The 21,533-nt window shown below is 43.8% G+C and overlaps 1 pseudogene; it reads left to right on the top strand.

Moving 5' to 3' along the window:
- LOC124655959 overlaps window positions 1-21,533 on the top strand; it is a 60,317-nt pseudogene that overhangs the window by 36,779 nt on the left and 2,005 nt on the right.

Genomic DNA, 21,533 nt, shown 5'->3' with positions numbered 1-21,533 from the left:
TGATCATGTTCATATTATGGTTAACAATAACCTTGTCCCCGTTGATTTTGTTGTCTTGGATATTGAATGCAATGCATCTTGCCCCATTATATTGGGAAGACCTTTTCTTCGAACCGTTGGTGCTACTATTGATATGAAGGAAGGTAATATTAAATATCAATTTCCTCTCAAGAAAGGTATGGAACACTTCCCTAGAAAGATAATGAAGTTACCTTATGATTCTATTATTAGAACAAATTATAATGTTGATGCTTCATCTCCCGATAATACTTGATATACACTTTCTGCGCCTAGCTGAAAGGCGTTAAAGAAAAGCGCTTATGGGAGACAACCCATGTTTTTACTACAGTATTTTTGTTTTATATTTGAGTCTTGGAAGTTGTTTACTACTGTAGCAACCTCTCCTTATCTTAGTTTTGTGTTTTGTTGTGCCAAATAAAGTCTTTGATAGTAAAGTGAATACTAGATTTGGATTACCGCGTGTAAACAGCATTTCTTTGCTGTCACGAATCTGGGTCTAATTCTCTGTAGGTAATTCAGAAAATTAAGCCAATTTACGTGAGTGATCCTCAGATATGTACGCAACTTTAATTAAATTTGGGCATTTTCATTTGAGCAAGTCTGGTGCCTCAATAAAATCCATCTTTACGGACTCTTCTGTTTTGACAGATTCTGCCTTTTATTTCGCATTGCCTCTTTTGCTATGTTGGATGAATTTCTTTGATCCATTAATGTCCAGTAGGTTTATGCAATGTCCAGAAGTGTTAAGAATGATTGTGTCACCTCTGAACATGTTAATTTTTATTGTCCACTAACCCTCTAATGAGTTGTTTCGAGTTTGGTGTGGAGGAAGTTTTCAAGGATCAAGAGAGGAGTATGATACAATATGATCAAGAAGAGTGAAAGCTCTAAGCTTGGGGATGCCCCGGTGGTTCACCCTGCATATTCTAAGAAGACTCAAGCGTCTAAGCTTGGGGATGCCCAAGGCATCCCCTTCTTCATCGACAACATTATCGGGTTCCTCCCTGAAACTATATTTTTATTCCGTCACATCTTATGTGCTTTGCTTGGAGCATCGGTTTGTTTTTGTTTTTGTTTTGTTTGAATAAAATGGATCCTAGCATTCATTGTGTGGGAGAGAGACACGCTCCGCTGTAGCATATGGACAAGTATGTCCTTAGGCTTTACTCATAGTATTCATGGCGAAGTTTCTTCTTCGTTAAATTGTTATATGGTTGGAATTGGAAAATACTACATGTAGTAATTCTTAAATGTCTTGAATAATTTGATACTTGGCAATTGTTGTGCTCATGTTTAAGCTCTTGCATCATATACTTTGCACCCATTAATGAAGAAACACTTAGAGCTTGCTAATTTGGTTTGCATATTTGGTTTCTCTAAAGTCTAGATAATATCTAGTATTGAGTTTTGAACAACAAGGAAGACGGTGTAGAGTCTTATAATGTTTACAATATGTCTTTTATGTGAGTTTTGCTGCACCGTTCATCCTTGTGTTTGTTTCAAATAACCTTGCTAGCCTAAACCTTGTATCGAGAGGGAATACTTCTCATGCATCCAAAATCCTTGAGCCAACCACTATGCCATTTGTGTCCACCATACCTACCTACTACATGGTATTTCTCCGCCATTCCAAAGTAAATTGCTTGAGTGCTACCTTTAAAATTCCATCATTCACCTTTGCAATATATAGCTCATGGGACAAATAGCTTAAAAACTATTGTGGTATTGAATATGTACTTATGCACTTTATCTCTTATTAAGTTGCTTGTTGTGCGATAACCATGTTTCTGGGGACGCCATCAACTACCCTTTGTTGAATATCATGTGAGTTACTATGCATGTCCGTCTTGTCTGAAGTAAGAGAGATCTACCACCTTAATGGTTGGAGCATACATATTGTTAGAGAAGAACATTGGGCCGCTAACTAAAGCCATGATTCATGGTGGAAGTTTCAGTTTTGGACATATATCCTCAATCTCATATGAGAATAATAATTGTTGCCACATGCTTATGCATTAAAGAGGAGTCCATTATCTGTTGTCCATGTTGTCCCGGTATGGATGTCTAAGTTGAGAATAATCAAAAGCGAGAAATCCAAAATGCGAGCTTTCTCCTTAGACCTTTGTACAAGCGGCATGGAGGTACCCCATTGTGACACTTGGTTAAAACATGTGTATTGCGATGATCCGGTAGTCCAAGCTAATTAGGACAAGGTGCGGGCACTATTAGTATACTATGCATGAGGCTTGCAACTTGTAAGATATAATTTACATAACTCATATGCTTTATTACTACCGTTGACAAAATTGTTTCATGTTTTCAAAATAAAAGCTCTAGCACAAATATAGCAATCGATGCTTTCCTCTTTGAAGGACCATTCTTTTTACTTTTATGATTGAGTCAGTTCACCTATCTCTCTCCACCTCAAGAAGCAAACACTTGTGTGAACTGTGCATTGATTCCTACATACTTGCATATTGCACTTGTTATATTACTCTATGTTGACAATTATCCATGAGATATACATGTTACAAGTTGAAAGCAACCGCTGAAACTTAATCTTCCTTTGTGTTGCTTCAATACCTTTACTTTGATTTATTGCTTTATGAGTTAACTCTTATGCAAGACTTATTGATGCTTGTCTTGAAGTACTATTCATGAAAAGTCTTTGCTTTATGATTCACTTGTTTACTCATGTCATTACCATTGTTTTGATCGCTGCATTCATTACATATGTTTACAAATAGTATGATCAAGGTTATGATGGCATGTCACTTCAGAAATTATCTTTGTTATCGTTTTACCTGCTCGGGACGAAGCGTAACTAAGCTTGGGGATGCCGATACGTCTCCGACGTATCGATAATTTCTTATGTTCCATGCCACATTATTGATGATATCTACATGTTTTATGCACAATTTATGTCATATTCGTGCATTTTCTCGGAACTAACCTATTAACAAGATGCCGAAGAGCCGCTTGCTCGTTTTCTCGCTGTTTTTGGTTTCGTAAATCCTAGTAACGAAATATTCTCGGAATTGGCCGAAATCAACGCCCGTGGTCCTATTTTGCCACGAAGCTTCCAGAAGACCGAAGGGGAGTCGAAGTGGGGCCACGAGGCGCCGCCACACTAGGGCGGCGCGGCCTAGGTCTTGGCCGCGCCAGCCTGGCGTGTGGGGCCCTCGTGTGGCCCCCGCGTTGCCCTTCCGCCTACAAATAGCCTCCGTCGCGAAACCCCCAGTACCGAGAGCCACGATACGGAAAACCTTACTGAGACGCCGCCACCGCCAATCCCATCTCGGGGATTTCGGAGATCTCCTCCGGCACCCCGCCGGAGAGGGGATTCATCTCCCGGAGGACTCTTCACCGCCATGGTCGCCTCCGGAGTGATGAGTGAGTAGTTCACCCCTGGACTATGGGTCCATAGCAGCAGCTAGATGGTTGTCTTCTCCTCATTGTGCTTCATTGTTGGATCTTGTGAGCTGCCTAACATGATCAAGATCATCTATCTGTAATGCTATATGTTGTGTTTGTCGGGATCCGATGGATAGAGAATACTATGTTATGTTAATTATCAAGTTATTACCTATGTGTTGTTTAAGATCTTGCATGCTCTCCGTTATTAGTACGAGGCTCCGGCCAAGTTTTCGCTATTAACTCCAAGAGGGAGTATTTATGCTCGATAGTGGGTTCATGTCTCCGTGAATCTGGGGAGCGACGAAACCCCTAAGGTTATGGATGTGTTGTTGCCACTAGGGATAAAACATTGATGCTATGTCCGAGGATGTAGTTATTGATTACATTACGCACCATACTTAATGCAATTGTCTCGTTGTTTTGCAACTTAATACCGGAAGGGGTTCGGACGATAACCCGAAGGTGGACTTTTTAGGCATAGATGCATGCTGGATAGCGGTCTATGTACTTTGTCGTAATGCCCAATTAAATCTCACTATATTTATCATGACATGTATGTGCATTGTTATGCCCTCTCTATTTGTCAATTGCCCGACTGTAATTTGTTCACCCAACATGCTTTTATCTTATGGGAGAGACACCTCTAGTGAACTGTGGACCTCGGTCCATTCTTTTATACTGGAAATACAAATCTGCTGCAATACTTGTTCTTTACTTGTTTTCTCGCAAACAATCATCTTCCACACAATACGGTTAATCCTTTGTTACAGCAAGCCGGTGAGATTGACAACCTCACTCGTTTCGTTGGGGAAAAGTACTTTGGTTGTGTTGTGCAGGTTCCACGTTGGCGCCGGAATCTCTGGTGTTGCGCCGCACTACATCCCGCCGCCATCAACCTTCAACGTGCTTCTTGGCTCCTCCTGGTTCGATAAACCTCGGTTTCTTTCTGAGGGAAAACTTGCTGTTGTGCGCATCATACCTTCCTCTTGGGGTTCCCAACGAACGTGTGAGTTACACGCCATCAATGGCAACACATCATAATCAGTTGTGAGCGTTGACGCCATATATTCTGCTTGCATCCCGAAAGTTTCTGACAGTCGATGAAAATCCTTGTTGCATTTATCAGCTAATGCAAAATTGCCTTTGACTGTGATTGGTCCCTTAGGTCCTGGTAACCTCCATAACAGGTACGTGTAGTGTGGTACCGCCATAAACCTGGCATATGCTGGTCGTCCCAACAAAGCGTGATATTGCGACGGGAAATCCACGACTTCGAACTCCAACCTTTCGATCTTGTAATTTTCTCGGGTTCCAAACTGAACGTCGAGATTGATCTTTCCCAGTGGATAACTTGGCTTCTCTGGCATGATTCCATGGAAACGTGTGTCAGTTGGTTTTAAGTTTGCCAAGGATATATTCATCTTCCTTAGTGTATCTGCATACATAAGGTTTGGACTGCTGCCTCCATCTATGAATACTCGAGATACGTCGAATCCTGCAATCACCGCTGGTAAGATAAGTGCTGACTGCCCTGGTCGAGGAACTTGCTGCGGGTGATCCGCAATTGTGAAACCAATGTCCTGTCCCAACCAATTTAGGTACTCAATTGTTAGTGGAGGCATCTTCTCTGCCATGAACACTTGTCGTGAGATTACTTTCTGAGCCCTATTAGACGGCCTAGCTTTCTGAATCATCGAGACCGCTCCGTTAGAGTTAGGATCAACATATGGAGGTGGGTGTGGTGCTGCCGCTATTCTGAGCTGGTGCCGATTTTCGTCCGTAATTGCGGGAGGAGGTGGAAGGTGGATCTCACTCCTTGGCCCCTAGGGGTTTCTGTGCGTTGCTTGAGCAGTAGCTTGCCCTGCAAATCTCAACATTTCTTGAAAATTTCGATAGTACTTCTGCAGATGTCCTGACTGCCTCTTCCCGTTATTGTCGAGATAGAAATGCATCTGACATGGCCCGTTCATCATATCTTCGGGAGATACAAAAGGTCTTTGAAACCTTGGTCCACTATTTTGCCTGTTATTCCGAGAATCATCTCTATTGTCGCCTCGCTGCTCGTTACTCCTTTGATATTCATCTCTATTGTTTCCTCAAGCGCTTCCCCTAAACCCAGCCGATATTTGGCCAGGAGCATCGTAACTCGAGAACTGCCGAGAGAATCGTCGCCTATTTTGGAAATTTCGACTACGGTCCTCCTCCGGTGACCTGTGTTGCTTATTGTGAACAGCATCTTCTCCATCTGCCCATCTGTTTGCTATCTCCATCAATGCTGATACTGTCCTTGGGTTGGTTCTTCCCAAGTCTTCGACAAAATCTCCTCGTCGAATTCCTGCCACAAACGCATCTATTGCTCTCTCGTCAGATATATTCTCTGCCGAGTTTTTAATGATGTTCCACCTTTGGATGTATTTTCTCATTGATTCATCATGCTTTTGTCGACATGATCTCAACTCTTCTAGTGATGCAGGTTTTGTTGCAGGTGGATCGGAAATTCTTGACAAATACATCCTCAAAGCTATCCCAGCTGTCGATGGATCCTGGAGGAAGCTTCTTTATCCAAGATCTTGCGGCTCCACTTAGGTGTACTTGAATGCTCTGCATGGTTGTTGCTCTGGTTCCCCCTATCAGTTTCACCGTCTCGAGGTAATTGACTAGCCAATCCTCGGGATCTTGTAGGCCATCGAATTTTTTGAAATTATCGGGTAACTTAAATCCTGACGGGACTCGAGTTTTCCTGACCCTCCTTGTAAAGCATGGTAGCCCACACATATCCTCGTCATCTATTTCTGGGGAATGCCGATGTTCCCTTCTATTTTGTCGTGCTCTGTCCACCCGTGCTTGTGCTGCTATATCTCTTGCTCCACTTGTTCTTTCGGGACCTGGTGCTGCTGCAGTGGGTCATGGACTATTTTGCCTTGCAGCTCCTTCGGGAGGTGTAGTTGCGAATGCTGCTCCCATGGCTCCACATCCTGCCATGGCCATGTTATACAACGCTTCTCTTGGATCTCCGGGAGGTGGTCTGGACGCTAGAATGTAAGCTTGCGTTGCCATGTATCCCGCTTCTGGTGTTTTGGGAATGATATTTCCTCTTGTGTCAATTGACATAAAAGACATGTCGAGGTTTTGAACTAAATTTTCTCTGTCTGCCTCAGGTATGTTTTGCAGTCGAGATCTTGCTCTGTTCCGAGCTTCTCTGTGACTATCTCCCGAAGTTCCTGAATGTCGGCTTAAATCTGCCCTTCGCCTACTTGATGCGGAAGCCGCCTCCCTTCTTCTATTCAGGGCAGCTCTCTGTTTTTCTAATTCTCTGCTAACACGAGCAAGCCTGTATTGGTAAGCTTGCAATTCTTCTGCAGTAGCAGCTATAGTCATTGGTTCTGTAACATCCATGGCTCTTGCGGCTCTGTCCCGCGCTTCTTGTGGGAGTTGAACCCTTAGGCGCGGTGTAGGCCCAACATACTTAGTGCCTAAACCTCGCCTGAGATCAGCGGGATCAACATATGGGTTTCCCGCATCGTCGAAAGCCTCTGATGTCTCCGGCTCTGATCGGCTTGGTTCTCCAATTGCATAGATATGATGATATTTTGAATTTTGACATTTTTCGGGATTGGTGACACCATCATATAGATTGGTGAAGACCTTTCCAATAGTAGTGGATCTGTCGATGAAATTGAAGTTGTCGATGTTGCTCGAGTCATTGCTTATATCAGAGTCCGCAGATGACTCGAAAGACATGCCGCTGAAGATCTTGGCGAGTTTTTCACTTGCCCTGGTGCTAACGAAGCGTGGCGATGAAATCTCCTCGTCGCCTGACTCGATTGACAATGCTAAACTCGAAAAATCGGGATCGACCGCTGATAATCCCGACGAGATTGGAATTTCGAGACGATACACTCCTTCTTTCTCGACACGGAAGTGGAACTTTCCGAACGTCATCTCCAAGGGCTCCTCCAGATACGCATATGCATCCAAACGGGAGGGCGGGTGAGGAACAATATCAAATAGACCAGTTGCGATCTGTTTACCTCTGTCCATCGCGTTGCTTGCAGTTGACGAAGTCGACGATTTTGAACGTGCCATCGAGATCGGATCCTTGACACCTCTAATTCCCACAGACGGCGCCAATTGACAAGGGATTAACTTATCAATGCCTACAGATTGTAGACTAGGGTTTTAGTCGGAAGTAGAGGGCAAGTAGATCTCGAAGGTTTCAGCCGAAAAGTACTCGACGATGTGGGAACTAGGGTTGCGTGAAACAATGAATCGATCCTCTCTTTGTCCCTCGACTCCCCCTTATATAGGAGGCGGAGCCGAGGGATTCGTAATACACAAGTTACAGAGTCCGGGAGGGTTTCTAACCCTTCCCGTAAGATTACAAGTCTATATTTCCTAATACAACTCTAGCTTTCCTTAGTACTAACTTGGGCTTCCGAATCTTCATATTCATCGAGTTGTGGGCCTTCAATAAACCCCGGGTACCATCTTCGGCAGGCCCATTTGGGGATGCCTATGTCACTCTTCTCTTTTGTTTACACATGTACTTTAGTTTTATTTAGAGATGACACTCCTCCCAACCTTTTGCTATCACAAGCCATGGCTAACCGAATCCTCGGGTGCCTTCCAACATTTCACATACCATGGAGGAGTGTCTATTTGCAAAATTAAGTTGCTTACTGATGAATGAGGGCAAAACATGTGAAGAGAATTATTAATGAAAGTTAATTAATTGGGGCTGGGAACCCCTTTGCCAACTCTTTTTGCAAAATTATTGGATAAGCGGATGTGCCACTAGTCCATTGGTGAAAGTCTGCCCAACAAGATTGAAAGATAAAACACCACATACTTCCTCATGAGCTATGAAACATTGACACAAATAAGGAGTAATAACTTTTGAATTGTTTAAAGGTAGCACATGAAGTATTTATTTGGAATGGCAGAAAAATACCACATAGTAGGTAGTTATGGTGGACACAAATGGCATAGGTTTTGGCTCAAGGTTTTGGATGCACGAGAAGCATTCCCTCTCAGTACAAGGCTTTGGCTAGCAAGGTTGTTTGAAGCAAACACAAGTATGAACCGGTACAAGCAAAACTCACATAAGAACTTATTGCAAGCATTATAAGACTCTACACTCGTCTTTCTTGTTGCTCAAACACTTTTACCGAAAAATATCTAGACTTTAGAGAGACCAATCATGCAAACCAAATTTCAACAAGCTCTACGGTAGTTCTCCACTAATAGGTTTAAACTACATGATGCAAGAGCTTAAACATGATCTACTTGAGAGCTCAAAACAATTGCCAAGTATCAAATAATTCAAGACAATATACAAATTACCACATGAAGCATTTTCTATTTCCAACCAAATAGCAATAAGTGCAGCAGCTTTTAACTTTTGCCATTGAACATTAAAAGTAAAACGAAGAACACCAGTGTTCATATGAAAAAGCGGAGCGTGTCTTTCTCCCACACAAAGAATGCTAGGATCCGATTTTATTCAGAGAATGAAAATAACAAAACGAAAATAAAAGCACACAGACGCTCCAAGTAAAGCACATAAGATGTGACGGAATAAAAATATAGTTTCACTAGAGGTGACCTGATAAGTTGTTGATGAAGAAGGGGATGCCTTGGGCATCCCCAAGCTTAGATGCTTGAGGTCTTCTTGAAATATGCAGGGATGAACCACGGGGGCATCCCCAAGCTTAGACTTTTCACTCTTCTTGATCATATTATATCATCCTCCTCTCTTGATCCTTGAAAACTTCCTCCACACCAAACTCAAAACAATCTCATTAGAGGGTTAGTGCATAATCAAAAATTCACATGTTCAGTGAGGACACAGTCATTCCCAACACTTCTGGACATTACCCAAGGCTACTGAAATTTAATGGAGCAAAGAAGTCCACTCAAACACAGTAAAAGAGGCAATGTGAAATAAAAGGCAGAATCTGTCAAAACAGAACAGTCCGTAAAGACGAATTTTTTCGAGGCACTTAACATGCTCATATGAAAAATCTCAAATTGAATGAAAGTTGCGTACATATCTGAGGGTTACTCATGAATTTTTGCAAGATTTTATGAATTTTTTACAGAGAGATCAGCTCAAATTCGTGACAGCTAAAAATCTGTTTCTGCGCAGAAATCCAAATCTAGTATCAACCTTCTATCAAAGACTTTACTTGGCACAACAATGCAATAAAGTAAAGATACACAGGTATTGCTACAGTAGTAACAAGCACCTTGACTCAAATATAAAACAAAAATTGCAGAAATAAAATAATGGGTTGTCTCCCATAAGCGCTTTTCTTTAACGCCTTTCAGCTAGGCGCAGAAAGTGTAAATCAAGTATTATCAAAAGAAGAAGCATCAACATCATAATTTGTTCTAATAATAGAATCAAAAGGCAACTTCATTCTCTTTCTAGGGAAGTGTTCCATACCTTTCTTAAGAGGGAATTGATATTTAATATTTCCTTCTTTCATATCAATAATAGCACCAACGGTTCGAAGAAAGGGTCTTGAGGAGTCCTTTCAGTGTGCCATTCAGAGTAGTTGATCATCATATCATCAAGAAGCTTTGTTGCAGCACCCAAAGTGATGGACATAAAAGTACCTCCAGCAGCTGAATCCAATAGGTTCCTCGAAGAAAATTTTAATCCTGCATAAAAGGTTTGGATGATCATCCAAGTAGTTAGTCCATGGGTAGGGCAATTCTTTACCAAAGATTTCATTCTCTCCCATGCTTGGGCAACATGTTCATTATCCAATTGCTTAAAATTCATAATGCTACTTCTCAAAAATATAATTTTAGAAGGAGGATAATATCTTCCAATGAAAGCATCTTTACATTTAGTCCATGAATCAATACTATTCTTAGGCAAAGATAGCAACCAATCTTTAGCTCTTCCTCTTAAGGAGAAAGGAAACAATTTCAGTTTTATAGTATCCCCATCTACATCCTTATACTTTTGCATTTCACAAAGTTCAAAAAAATTATTAAGATGGGCAGCAACATCATCAGTACTAACACCAGAAAATTGCTCTCTCATAACAAGATTTAGTAAAGCAGGTTTAATTTCATAAAATTCTGCTGTAGCAGAAGGTGGAGCAATAGGAGTGCATATGAAATCACTATTATTTGTGCTAGTGAAGTCACACAACTTAGTGTTCTCAGGAGTACTCATTTTAGCAATAATAAAAATAAGTAAAGCAAAACCGAATTAAATAAAGTAAAACAAGTAACTAATTTTTTGTGTGTTTTTGATATAAGGAAAGCAAACAAGACAGAAAATAAAATAAAGCAAGACAATAAACAAAGTAAAGAGATTGGGTGTGAGAGACTCCCCTTGCAGCGTGTCTTGATCTTCCCGGCAACGGCGCCAGAAAAAGTGCTTGATAACGCGTGAAGTACACGTCCGTTGGGAACCCCAAGAGGAAGGTGTGATGCGTACAGCAGCAAGTTTTCCCTCAGTAAGAAACCAAGGTTATCGAACCAGTAGGAGATGAAGGCCACGTGAAGGTTGTTGGTGAAGGAGTGTAGTGCGGCGAAACACCAGGGATTCCGGTGCCAACATGGAACCTGCACAATACAATCAAAATACTTTGCCCCAACTTAACAGTGAGGTTGTCAATCTCACCGGCTTGTTGTAAACAAAGGATTAAACGTATGGTGTGGAGAATGATGTTTGCTTGCAAAGAACAACAGAGAACAATGATTGCAGTAGGTTGTATTTCAGATGTAAAAGAATGGACCGGGGTCCATAGTTCACTAGTGGTGTCTCTCCAATAAGATAAATAGCATGTTGGGTGAACAAATTACAGTTGGGCAATTGACAAATAGAGAGGGCATAACAATGCACATACATATCATGATGACTACTATGAGATTTACTTAGGGCATTACGACAAAGAACATAGACCGCTATCCAGGCATGCATCTATGCCTAAAATGTCCACCTTCGGGTTAGCATCCGCACCCCTTCCGGTATTAAGTTGCAAACAACGAGACAATTGCATTAAGTACTGTGCGTAATGTAAACAATACAAATATCCTTAGACAAAGCATTGATGTTTTATCCCTAGTGGAAACAGACACATCCATAACCTTAGAACTTTCATCGCATCGTCCCAGATTCAATGGAGGCATGAACCCACTATCGAGCAGAAATACCCCCTCTTGGAGTTACAAGTATCAACTTGGCCAGAGCCTCTACTAGCAACGGAGAGCATGCAAGATCATAAACAACACATATATGATAGATCGATAATCAACTTGACATAGTATTCCATATTCATCTGATCCCAACAAACACAACATGTAGCATTACAAATAGATGATCTTGATCATGATAGGCAGCTCACAAGATCTAAATATGATGGCACAATAGGAGAAGACAACCATCTAGCTACTGCTATGGACACATAGTCCAAGGATGAACTACTCACGCATCAGTCCGGAGGCGGGCATGGTGATGTAGAGCCCTCCGGTGATGATTCCCCTCTCCGGCAGGGTGCCGGAGGTGATCTTCAGAACCCCCGAGATGGGGTTGACGGCGGCGGCGTCTCTGGAACTTTTCTCGTATCGTGGCTCTCGGTACTAGGGTTTTCGCGACGGAAGGATTATATAGGCGAAGGGGCAGAGTCGGGGGATGCCCGAGGGGCCCACCCCATATGGCGGCGCGACTAGGGGTGGGGTCGCGCCCCCCTATGGTGTGGCCGCCTCATGCCCCCTCTTCGTCTCCTCTTCGGTGTTCTGGAAGACTCCGTGGAAAATAAGACCGTGGGCTTTTGTTTCGTCCAATTACGAGAATATTTTCTCGTGTAGGATTTCGAAACCAAAAACAGCGAGAAAACGAGAACTGGCGCTTCGGCATCTTGTTAATAGGTTAGTACCGGAAAATGCATAAAAATGATATAAAGTGTATATAAAACATGTGAGTATTGTCATAAAACTAGCATGGAACATAAGAAATTATAGATACGTTTGAGACGTATCACCAACCAAGAGCATAATCTCGGTTCTTGATGAGTTGGGAGATGAGGGAATTGTTGGAGTCTTCAAGAACAATAGCACTAGCTTCAAGAGACATACGCATGCACACTTCTTCCTCATGAGCTTGAGTGAGAGAGATAAGCTCTAATTCCGCCTCCTTCTCAAGCCTCTCCTTTTCCACCATATGGTCTTGATCTCCTAGCATGTTAGTGAGAGGAGCATCCAAACCCACAATAGATATAGTATTTGAAGAAGGTGTAGGTTCGGAAAGGGGTTCTACCTCCAACAATACCTTTTCCACTAAGCAACAAGGGGTGTTGGTGATGAGGTTCTCATTTGGAGAGTCGAAGAGAGAGATGGAGGGAGTGGAAATGGCGATGGCGGCCACTCCCTCTTCTTTCTTGTTTAACCCTTTGTCTTCACGCTCATCACCTTCATCGGAGGAGTACTCCTCACGAATAATGAAGGCTCTAGGCTTCTTGGTGGAGGAGATCTTGGTGTCATCGGAGTTGGAGGAGAACTTGGAGAAACCTTTGGAGAGGGATTTGAACTTGCTCTGTCGGACGAGCCTTCTACCGTTGTCTTCCCTTCTCTCGTAGATACAATCCGCAAAAAAATGACTTTTGCCGCCGCAATTGTAGCAAGATCTTTCCTTTTGATCCTCCCTTGGGCTCTTGGAGGAGTGTCTAGTAGAATCATGAGGTGAGTATCTCCTTGGCCTTGAGCTTCGTGTCTTGTTTCCACTCCAAAAACTCTTGGCGGCAAGAGCCATGTGTTCATGATAGTTGGCCTTGAGATCATCCGGACCCTACTCAATGGGATCATCATCGCTCTCACTAGCTCCATGCGGGTGTTGTGGGTGCGAGCAACAAGATCTTCCGCATTCTTCTTAGATATGTCCAAAGCGATGACTTCACTAAGAACTTCATCGGATGTCATAGCACGGAAAGAGGCATTTTGGCGGATGGCCGTCAACTTTACTTCCTCATAAGGAAAGAGAGCATTGTAGAACTTTCTCTTGATCCAAGGGTCATCCACAAACATTGCTCCAAGATCTTGCATTTGCACGGCAAGAGCGATAAGACGCCGGTACATCTCTTCAGGCGATTCTCCCTCATTCATGACGAAGTTGTCGTCCATGTTGTTCACTTCATCGAACCGAGAGCTTTGAATGCTCTCATTTCCGAGGAAGAGCTTGTCGAGTTTATTCCATGCTTCCTTGGCGGTCTTGAGCAAGCGGATATGAGCGCGGTCCTTGGGCGTGACGGCCATGTGGATCATGTTGATGGCGGTGGCGTTGAGTTGGTCATCCACCACTTCTCTTCTTGTCAAGTTCTTTGGGTCTCGTGGTGAATAGCCCTCCTCAATGATGCGCCAAAGCTCGGTAGAAGCACTGCGACATGAGAACGCATTAAGAATTGCCAATTTTCAAAGCTATTAGATTCAAGTAGCGGTGGTGAACCATGAGTCAAAATATGAGGCATATGTATTGGGACATTCACGGTGTAATCACTTGGTGGGGGCACCGCATGATTACCTCCTAATTGTCCCACAACCGAAGGTTCATCCTTCCCTTTTGATGAAATTTCAACATACTCAAGTTCCCCTTCTCGAGGTGGTTTTGTTGATTGTACAACAAAACCAACAAGAGGAAGCGTGTTGACTTGTTGTGGAGGAACATTGACACTTCCCTTAGGATCTATGATGGGGTTTGGTTTTGGAGCAATCAACTCCATCATCATAGCCTTCATTTGAGATACAATGGTTGACTCCAATTTCTTGAGGTCATCCAAAGTAGCCGGGGTATTATCGGCAATTGATGATGGAGGTGATTGCTCACCGGGAAGGGATCCATTCGCAACCGTCTCCTGTTCAGCCATTTCTTAGGCGGTAAAGCCCGAGCAAGAAAACCTTGCTATGATACCAATTGAATGGATCGTAGCGAACAAAAGGGGGGTGAATGGACGCTACGCAAAGTTTTAGCCTTTTTCAATTTTTAGTGCAACGGAAGTAAAGGTGATAGCTTTGATGCTCAAGGTGATCCTAGTATGATCCTAGACAAGTGCAACAAGTAAAGGAACCAAGCAAGATAGTAAGAGTAAGGAGCGGGACAACCGGAGGGCGCGGAGACGAGGCGAGGTTTGTTTCCCGCAGTTCCTCCCACAAAAGGGAGTACGTCTGCGTTGAGGAGGTGCTAGCCTCACACAAGAGTCTAGGCGGCCACACCACGAAGGAAGGCCTCAACTTATTCCTCGAGAGAGCTCCACGAAGGGGCTCCCCCTTCTCCACTATGGCACCGGTCGAGGCGGTGGTTCCTTCACAAGGTTGGGGCGAGCTCCACAACACTAGGAGGCTCCCAACAATCTATGGGGCTAGCACAACACCAAGCTAGCCTCAATAGGTGCACTTCTTCCAAGATCCCACCATAGGAACCCTACCAACAAGATCCACTAAGGACTAGCACGAATTGGTGAAATCTCTCTTGGTAGAACGATAGATCGGGGTCTCCTCCACCACTCCTCAAAGTATGAGAAAAATTGATTGGGTAGGTAGGGAGATCCACTCAGTTTGAGCTCAGCAACAATGGAGGAGAGAGAGAGAAGAGCTAAAAACGAGCTGGGGAAGAAGGGGCCTTTATATAGGTCTCCTCAAATCCAACCGTTATGTACAGTTTCTGCCTAAGCGGTACTACCGCTTTGGAAAGCGGTACTACCGCTCTGGATTCGAAATCCCCATAGAACTTGTCCACGTGGACACATAGCGGTACTATCGCTCGCGGTACCGCTCGAGGTACCGCAATGGTCTCCAGAGCTTACTGGAACCCAAGCGGTACCGCAGAGGTACCGAGCGGTACTGCCGTAACTTAAGTTACGATACTTAAGCGGTACCATAGGCGGTACTACCGCTCTCAAGCGGTACTACCGCTCAAGGTACCATAAAGGTACCGTAACTTGTTCTGTGAGACATTTGCGTGAGAAACCTCCAGAGCGGTACCAGTAGGATAGCGGTACTACCGCCCTTTGTACCGGTAGTACCGCTTTGGCTGAAACTGCTTTTTCCTCTTTTCCTCTCCTACCATGTCACCTCGCGACAAACACGCAAAACCAGAAAACCTAAGAGCTACGCTTCAGTCCTCTGATCATAATGTGTTCAGCGAGGGCACTGTACACTTGCAAATCTATCAAAGACAATCTTTGCGCACGGTTAAAAACATTCAAGTGTTGTCATCAAACACACAAAACACGGGATATGGATCTTGCTCTTTCAGATATATGTTGAGTTGCTTTCCTTCTAGAGTTCGGATGATTCTCAAAATGCGTTGGTGAGATTGTGAAGAGATGTTCTGGCTCTCCTTTGGCTGCAACCGCTCTGGGCTCTGTATTTGGTACCAAGACCAGCGTGGAAGAATGGATGGCTATGTCATCTAGAAGTAGCATTTGCATCGAGGAAACTGGAATTATGCCGATACTAAAGCTTAGCTACAACGACTTGCCATCACAAATGAAACAATGCTTTGCTTTCTGTGCACTATTTCCCAAGGGTTACAAGATTGGTGTGGACAAGCTGATCCAACTTCAGATCGCAAATGGCCTTATCCCCGAACACAAGGAAGATAGATTTGAAACCAGCAGAAAACAATTTTTCAGTGCGCTGGCCTCGAAGTCATTCTTTCTGGACATATAGGAAAGTAAAGACTACTGGGGGTATTATTCAACTACATGCCGAATCCATGATCTTATGCATGATATTGCATTTTTTTTCGAGAATACACCATGGAGAGGTGTATCAATCATATGCAAATTTGTACTGCCAACAAGAGGTGGCAGCTCCCCACTCACGCCTACTCTCCCAACTGCCACAGAGTTACACTAGGGTCGGGGAACCCAAACCCAACTCTCGTACTCCTCCTTGATCTTCTCCTTGATGGCCACTTGGGATGCCAACGCTCCATTAAAGACGATGTCATTCCGGTGACGCCAAATGCACCAGAATACAAGGATCGCCATCCACAAGTCTCGCTTCTGCGTCGCCGGGCACGAACGAGACGTCCACCAGTCCACTAACTTCGTGTCTACTCCTGGGAGCCAATCTAGTTTGTCACATCGCCTCATCGCCCAAGACCAAACCTCACGGGCTACCACACAACCAAGAAGCAAATGTTGCAAGGATTCCGACTCCTGATCACACAATGGGCATGCTGCAGGGCAAGGGAGTCCTTGACGCTGCAGCCTATCCGCAGTCAGCGAGCCATGCGAAGAACTTGCAGCTTTAAGGCGCTCTCGAGCGCCATATCTCCTCGAAGACCGCAGCCCGCACCGAGCCGGCGAAAAAGGCCTCATAAGCCGACTTGGAAGAGTAGATACCATCGCCCGACCATCGCCACACCAGCACATCCTCTCTATCCAGAACAAGAGCAAAGGTGGCAAGTCTATGCCAGAGCAAGAAGAACTCGGCGAGCGCATCCTCAGTCATGTCTGGTCCGCAATCTTGGAGCCATTGGCCGGAGAGATGCTCCTTGACCGAGCAAGCGTTCAACCGCCTCTTGGTGACCCGCCTAACCGCAAGGGGGCAATGTCGGCTACCCTTTCCCCGCCTAGCCACCGATCCTTCCAGAAACGGGCGCTCTCCCCATTTCCAACCACATACACAGTGGCCGATTTGAAGACAACGGTGCAAAGGCTGGGTAGTTGAATGTTGAAGTCAGCCCAAGCCCTCGAGGGGTCGGCCCTCCGCATGATATTGCAGTGTCTATTATGGAAAAGGAATGTTTTGTTGCAAATAAAAAACCAACTGAAACTGAGTGGCTTTCAGATATTGCTAGGCATTTTTTCTTGTCGTGTAAAAAAAACATAAGGTATTTTGAATGATACTATGGAGAAAAGATCCCCTGCTATCCAAACACTGCTATGCGATAGTCCTATGGAAAGCCTATTGCAACATCTGTCAAAATACAGCTCTTGCATGCCTTGAAGCTTCATACGAGGAGAGAATCATTTCCACTGAAACCAAAGTATCTGCATCTTCTGAGGTACCTTGATCTCTCAGACAGTAATATCAAAGCACTTCGTGAAGATATAAGTATTCTATATAGCCTACAAATGTTGGACCTTTCCAACTGCTCCCATCTTGATTGACTTCCAAGGAAAATGAAGTATCTGACTTCCCTTCATCACCTTTACACTCATAGATGCCCGAGCTTGAACATCATGCCTCTAGAACTTGGAAAACTCACTAAGCTACAAACGCTTACTTGTTTTTGTAACATCCCAAATTTCAAATCAATGAAGACAAGGAGTTTCAAATATTCAAAATTTAGAACCAACAAAAACTTTTAATTGCATATAGTGCTATGCATAAGGTTTGGGCATTATTGTATGAGATTGCCATGATGTTTGTTTGTGTGCTTATGCTTACTACCTAAAACCCTAACTTTGACCCTTGGAAGATCACAAAAAAAATCAAAGAGGAAGAAAAGAAAGAAAATAGAAAAATCACAAAACCCTCACATATGGTTTTGACCATTTTTGAAAATCTTTAACCTAGGCCAATTTGGGTTGTGCCATTAGTTGGAGAATGTTACTAAACACTTATAAACCCTTTTGGAATCAAAGAAACTCAAATCAAATCAAATTTGAATTCAAATTGTGCTCACATGCACTAATGGTCAAAACTGCCATTTTTAACCTGATGCATAATTTGAGCCTCTGGATTAAGAGATTTTCAAACCAAACATTTCCAACCCTTTGCACCTCATCCAAGACCACATCAAGGTGAACAACTTTGGTAAAGCACACCCCTGCAAATTCTTGCTAGATTCAAAGTTATGCTCAAGCAAAGTTGGAACTTTTTAACAGATTCAAGATCATACCTATTTTGAAATTTCACAAACCAATTCAATTTTGCACACCACCACCACCATTGTGTGACTTTGATTATATGAATCAACTCCACCAAATTTCATTCAATTTTTTTAAAATTCCCTTCATGCGGCCATTGTATCAAACACCTTGTGGGCATAAATCAAACCAAATCAATATCACTATTCTAAATAGTGTTCTGGCCCAAAATTGATCTTCTCTTGTCCTACATTGTCCCCTTGTCCCCTCCAACACATTGCCCCTACTTGGCAATCCTAGACATGGCCAATGTGGCATGGACATGTCCATGCCGGCCATGCCATGCCTTGCACCATGCCAACCCTACCCTCTCTCCATTCTAGCTTGGCCGACCATGTCCTTCTGCTCCTCCTTGATCCCCTGAACCCGCTGGTACACGCCCTTGGTCGAGGAGAGCACGACACGGCCCAGACCAGACCGCGCCCACGACGCCCAGTAACCCCAGGGTCGGCACGGGCACGTCGACGCGTGCACGGCAGAGCGCGCTAGAACACCGCACCGCGCCACTGCCCTAGCCCTCGCCTTGAACCCCACGTCTGCCCTGAGCATCGCCACAACACCACGGACACGCCAGACAACCCCTTGTCCCCGACCATGGCCCGCCGTCGCCGGAGAAGAAAACGCCCCCCGCCACGGACGCGCAGAACTTTGCACGCGCCCGACAGCGTTAGGCACCGCCCAGCCGCGCCATTGCCGCCAGGACGACCACCAGGAACCGCTGAACAGCACCGCGCCCTCGCCTAGCTCGCTAGCGCCCTGTAGCCACGTCGCCATGCTCAACCTCGCCGCAGCACACGGCCTCGCTCCGCCGCTATAAAAAGGGGACTCCCCTCGCTCAACTCACCACACCAGCACCTTCCCCTCTCCTCTCTGACCCTCCTCATTCACTCGCCACTCAACATTGCCTGCCGTAGCCACCCAATTTGATCGTCGGAGCCCGTGACCGCCGCAGAAGCTCGCCGGAGATAGGCGCCATCCCCGGAGACGCCGCCGGTACCAGACGACTCGCCGTCGACGACAACGTACCTACGCACCTCGCCGACCCTCGCCGGAGCACCGGTGAGCTCGCCAACCCCATGCCCGTGCTGCCAGCAACCCTCCTCTCACCGTCGACGACGACGATCGTGATCCGTTGGATCATCGTCTAACCGTGCGGCGCAGACAGAAGCGTACCCCTTCTCCGTTTAAGTGTGACTGACGGGTGGAGCCCGCTGTCAGGCAGCCCGCTCGCGCGAGACGCGTAGCTGGGCCGGCCCATTTTCTTTTCCGATGTTAAGCCGCTTTAATTTTCCCGCGCGAGCCCACGAATTCAAATTCGTTATTTCGAATTAAATCAAAATTACTTGCAGATGCTTTATTCAAATTTAAATAGAATTAAATCGGCTAAACCAAATTTGATGAACTTCATATCGTTGGAAAGCTTATGAAATTCTCTAACTAACTACGCTAGCCTCAGTACTAGTTTCGTTGTAGAATTAATGTGACAAAAATAACAAGGCAGGGCCTTTTCAAACTTCAAACTTTATTTAAAAATCAACCAAAAATGCTTTTGAGTTGATTCCAACTCTCAAAAATCACAATTCTTATTGTCTATCTGAAAATGTAAAAATATGACATGGTTAGTTCATGTGATCATTGTCTAGATTAAATAATGGCTCTATGGCTATTTCTAGTCCATTGATATTGTCCAAAACTATTTGTTAAATCATATGAGAGGTTTTCCCTCATTTAAATCTTGTCTCAAGTAACTCAACATGTGGTAGGGAGCATGGTCTACATAATCTCATATTGAATTATTTGGTGATATTAAATTATAGGTATGGTAGTGTTAAATTGCATGAGGTACTTTACCTCATTTAAATCATTTTCCCAAATGATAAGTATGAATTGTTGACCTTGGTCAACTTGGGTACATACATTATTTATTTGAGGAACTTAAATCTTAACAAGATTGAATGAGAGGAAATTATTTCCTCAAGGAACTGAATAGAAACCCTAATCAACATTTGTAATGAGAGGAAATTATTTTTCTTAAAAAGGAAACAAAGTCAATCAACATGTTACTAGTATGGTGATGCTAGAATAGCTTGTGTGAACCAATTGTGTGCTTAGTATAGCTCTTAAGCTTGTTAGGTGATTGTTACCTCGTATCCATTTTTAGACGCTAGTACAGAGGAGTACCAGGAGGAGGAGGTCTACTTCCAGGAAGAAGAAGACCACTTTGATCAGTACACCAACCAAGGCAAGCTAATATTCTTGCAAAAGTGCAAAGCTCTACCAGAGCAAGGCACACTAGGCTATTACTTTATGCTTCATGATCAATCCCAAGTTTTGTCCTTACAAGCTTTTACTTTGATTATTAAAGCTTACTTTTATAGTTAACTTTGGTCTAAGTATAGAGTAGAGCAAGAGTATCAAATCTAGCCTAGAGAGTTACAAGATAGTTAGCACCCCTCATGACTAGTTGCTAGTGCTAACAACTAAAATTGACTACTCTAGATGGGAACATGTGAAATGACTTTGAAAGATTTTAAAGGTGAATGTGACTTGAATGAATGGTGAATTTGATAAAACCTGATGGTTGGGTTTAGATGCGATACCTTTTCAATGATTTAGTACCCCCACAATACCTGATTATGGGTAGGGCTTAACTGGAAGTTTATGCATCTTAGTATGGGTTCCCTATAAACAAGCATCATAGGGGTTATGCCGAGGCTGCCTCCATTGAAAGAGAAATGATGTGAAATGAGGTGAATGTAAGGCCCAAGCCCTGTGCAGTTCCTAGGCTGACGGTTTGTCTTCACTGGGAGGCCAAGCTCATGGGGAGAGGTACCTATACTAGGGTATGTAAATGAAAGGTTATGGTTGATGATCCGCGTATCGAGTTACGATTATTCGGGGTTATCCACGACGGATGTAATCAAATGTTGTGGCACAAGTGTGCAACCTCTGCAGAGTGTAAACCTATTCGAATAGCCGTGTCCACGGTTACGGAAGATTGGAAAGGCCATACTGTACCGTTGTCAGATGTTTTCTTGAAAAGGATTGATGATTTGAATGGTGAACTTGACTTGAATCACAACTGAGTTGTGGGAATGACACTACTATTCCCACTTGAGTTAGTTAGCAATTGAAGAGTCTTTTACTAAATGCTTATATTATGAACTAAAATTGGCTTTATGCAAATAAACCTAGAGC

This window comes from Lolium rigidum, chromosome 5 (genome assembly GCF_022539505.1).
Source record: "Lolium rigidum isolate FL_2022 chromosome 5, APGP_CSIRO_Lrig_0.1, whole genome shotgun sequence".
Taxonomy (NCBI): domain Eukaryota; kingdom Viridiplantae; phylum Streptophyta; class Magnoliopsida; order Poales; family Poaceae; genus Lolium; species Lolium rigidum.
This window is presented reverse-complemented; position numbering and strand designations above follow the sequence as displayed.